The 4381-nt window shown below is 37.4% G+C and overlaps 1 pseudogene; it reads right to left on the bottom strand.

Moving 5' to 3' along the window:
* Positions 1 to 19: 19 nt before the first annotated feature.
* LOC132050015 (uncharacterized) lies at positions 20 to 4082 on the bottom strand (annotated as a pseudogene).
* Positions 4083 to 4381: the final 299 nt, after the last annotated feature.

The following is a 4381-nucleotide window of genomic DNA, read 5'->3' as shown; positions in this document are numbered from 1 at the left end:
AGGGACCCAGGGTTTTCACCCCAAGGATAGCGGCGCCTAGATAAGGTCCATTGGACGACGGTGCCTTGACAAAGCTCTTGACCTGCCACCTCTTGCTTCAGATATAGGTTCCATTGAGCCAATCATCTGAAACAAGAAGAAGGTACTCAACCATCTTCCATTTCCACCTGAGCCTGCGTTCTTCGCCAGATAGCCTGTCTCCACCATTCTCAATCACATAATCTCCAAGCACGACTGCACCAGGCATGGCAGAATGAACTGCACTGACAATGTCATCGTACTCTCTCTGGTTCTCAAGCTGCCTCCAAGCTCGCTGTCTTGAAGGGTCAATATCAGCAGGGCGTGCGGTCGGGTGATCTCTCCTAGCATGCCGGCGCAATTGTCTGTAGTTACCCGTGAACGAACATGATTCACGAGAGCAACTTCTAGGCTTCGAATTCAGATACTTTCTGGCTTCTTCCACTACCTTCCAGCCTAGTACATCTCCACGGCACATAGGACAATTCAATTTCAATTTTGAGTCAGATGAGTTGTCTGCACTCGTCGTTTCATTACTACTTCCCCATACAGTAGCAGCAACTGAAGTTTGTAGAGTACCTTCTTGCATCTCCACGTGTTCATGGGGAGTCTCAACAGCAATATCCGGGTTTCCCTGTGTCATAATAGGAGGATTGTCCCTATTTTCGGCTCTGAGTTTTTTGAAACGATCCAGACAATTGGAATGCCTATAACTTGTATCACAAATGTATGACCGGCATCCCTTATCATGAGAGCTACAAATGAGAAGAACAGCATTGTGTGGATGATCCATGCATATAGGGCATGAAGCTGCATCCCATTCCTTGTAAAGGACATGCATATCTACATCATTTGACATGCTTCGTTTCCTACTAGCCATCTACGTACACTATAAAGTGTTACTAAAAACAATAGAACCATCAGATTAATGCAATAGCAATACACAAACAGGACATTTTGTAGTATGACAGACAGTAAGCAAACTGTTTTAAATACCTCGACTCCTCAAGTTACAAAAATAAACCATTCACGAGATTGTGCAAACTAATGAACTTATCCATCACAAGCAATTTATTTCGATAAGAAGCAAATGTAAAGCATTTATAGAGCTGCGTGCCTTATTGCTCTACATTTACAAATAATTTTTCCGGGGTTGCTGGGAGGGTGGACTCGCACTATCTAAGGCTCTTACGTGCTTCCCTTACAAGTAAAGGGGCTGCTAGTCGTAGCTTTCTTTAGGTAAGAGAATCACTCCTTTTCTGAATTGACCTCCACCCTTGCACAGTTGCACCCCCTGTGCTATTATAATTCGAGTAAGAGCCTTTGCGGTCTATAATAAGGTGGATAGCATAGTCAGATGAAACAAGAAACACTGTCGTAATCTGTTTAACAACCATAACTAAGGAAAGGTGAAAGGAGGCCCTAGAGAAAGAATCTTTGTACGAGTTCGAGGCTGAGAGAAAAGCATCCCAAACTATAAGAAATCTCTTCCATACCAACAAACCGGGTATGTGTGATCAGCGGTGAATTTAGGAAGTAAATTTGGGACACGTGAACACGTGATCTCTCCGTAGAACTAGGTATTTTATGTTTATATTTTTAAAATTTGGTACAATATTACTTGCTGGAACACATACCACAAAAAGACTAAATGGTGCACTTGGTTGAAGGTTGAGTTATTCACCAAGAGGACTACTTGGTTGAAGGTTGAGTTATTCACCAAGAGGGCTAGGGATCAATTCCCACCACACACTTTTTTCCTTCTTTTTTTTTTTTTTTTTTTTTTTCTAAAAATCCCAGATTCGCCTCTGTGTGTGATATATATGTATATATATATGACGCTTGCCATCACAACAGACATCAAAAGAAAAAAGAAATAGCAGGACACACGAATCCTGAAACATGTTAAGAACTCAGGGAAGATTCATGATCCTAAAGTAACCACCTAACAAGCAGCCTCTTTTATGAGAACTTGGCACCTTTGGCAGTACTATTGTCTAAACTGAAGGTAAGAAAAGAAGTCATGATATGATAAACATAACCAATCCCTTAGAATCTTAGAACCTGCACAGAAACATAGATAGTACATCCACAATATTTCAACTTAGTTAGAGTATCTGATCATCCACCAATCCATGAAAGCCAAGTCTAGTACCACTGTGTATTTTAAGGTTTAAAAGAAAAACTACTTCATTCTCCGGTTTCTTCAGGACACTAGCCATTAGCCAACATAGAAAACTCTCACGCATGCCGAAAAAAATATGTAGTTAATAATTGTTCATCTTGTTTTTTTTTTTTTTTTTTTTTTTTTTTTTTTATGACAAGGGAACCCGCACTACCCTTCGGGTGCGCACAGGGTAAACCACGCTCTTGTGCAATAGCCCGCAAACCACACAGGAGAGATAACCCGGACTAGGCAAGCCCCGTGCGACAATCTCGACTCAGAAGGCAAGTCCCCTGCTGTCATAGGAGTGAATAATTGTTCATCTTATCAAGAAGTATTCAGTTTATATTAGCTCCGCCATCTATTCTATAGAACTTATTTTTTCCGATCTCATCATCTTCCTTTCTTGTTCAGGAAATAGATTGCATTTTGGCTTCCTACGTGATTAAGTTTTCTTTTTTGGGTCATACCTACGTGATTAAGTTATCATGCCTTTCCCACGAATCAGTAACCTCAAACAACAACACTTAGGAAATTTACAATTTGCACTGGGACCAGACCAACAAATACAGGAATGCATCAATATGTGCTCTCAAATGAAGGGACAGATATACCAGAGATTGCGGTCTCCAAATTGAAACCCATAAATAACAAGCAGTAAAGATTAAAGAATTTATCATGAAGCAGCTGGACACAAAATAAACCATAAAAACACCCATATCTACGACTTCTGGTAAGCGTACTCACCAAGAAATATATCAAATTTCTTCTAGTGGTTCTTCTGATTCTTGCAATGTTGTAAAGTATTAATAGTACAGGATCCTTGTTCCACTCTAGAGTGCAATTAAATAAACCTTCACGAGCGTATTAATTTTGATTCGCGAACAGTCCTAGAAATCTGGAAGCAATAAGTGTTGTTTACAATGCAGTACTAGTCTATATCTTAGCCACAATCAGCCATGAGTCCTAAAACCTGCAGTTATGTACCAAAAAATGATAGTAATGTGGATGATGTTCTTGTACAATACAAAGCAAGAAAGAAAATGTTTAGCAGGACTTAGTGAATTGCCCAGATTTATGAAAACTATATCCGGGACAACACTCTCGAAACCAAAAACAAACTTTATGCACAATAACATTACATTTGATGTCACCAGATTATTAACAAACAACGAGTATGATGAAACGTAAACGCGTTTTTATGAGAGAAAACCATAAACCCACCATCTAAAACCCCAAGAATGACAAATAAAATACACCATGTTAATAATTCCCTTAAAGATCAAATTTTGTAGCAAAATTTTAGCAAATCAAGTAAACATATACATATTCACCTTGATCCATTAATTTGGCAAACAAAAGATGATATTGTAATTTTTTTTTTTTAAGCCCTAAGGGAAATCCAAACCCAACCAGATAATATTACTGTTAATTGCATATGATCAATAAATTAACAAAGACTCAACAATACCATAGTCCTTAAAATACCATTAGATCAAAAAGATTGTAACTTTATAGGTGTACAATCATTACATAACAAGTAGATCTGCATATAATCAAAAGGGGCATATTATATATGATCAAATTAAGTCAAGAATAAACAAAATCCCCTAAGATACAAAATAATTAGGAAATTATAAAGGGTGTGTGAAATTACAATCCAAGATGAAATTGGAGAGTTGGTCCTTAGCGTTTGTCCTTATGAGATTGATTGTTGATTTTTGCTTCAAATCTATAAATTAATTGGAAAAAAAAATACAATTTTTTTGTGTGAAAATTATGAGAGGCGTCCAGTGAAAGAAGGTTGAAGATATAATAAAGAGAAAGTTGCAGAATATAGCCAACTGTTTGTATATATATTCCAGAGGCGTTGACAGGAAACAAAAGTGAAAATACGTAGATTTATCTTGAAAATATATAATAAGCAGAAGTTTGCAGAAATGGTTACTTTTTTGGAAGGTTAGAAGAGGCGGTTAAGGGTAGGGTGGACATGATCCTAAATTTCGGTACGGTAATTTCGGTTTTCAATTTCTAAAAATATTATATACCATTATCATACTAAATTAATTCAGTATGGTTCGATATTTTTAAGTTCGATTTTGATATTTTACAGTACGGTAATTCGGTTACTATAGTTTGTTCGACTTCAACTTACATATACTCATATCGTAGAGAATTATGATTTTGCCTATTCACGAT

Source organism: Lycium ferocissimum, chromosome 1, assembly GCF_029784015.1.
Source record: "Lycium ferocissimum isolate CSIRO_LF1 chromosome 1, AGI_CSIRO_Lferr_CH_V1, whole genome shotgun sequence".
NCBI lineage: Eukaryota > Viridiplantae > Streptophyta > Magnoliopsida > Solanales > Solanaceae > Lycium > Lycium ferocissimum.
The sequence above is the reverse complement of the archived record's forward strand: the minus strand, read 5'-3'. Positions and strand labels throughout refer to the sequence as shown.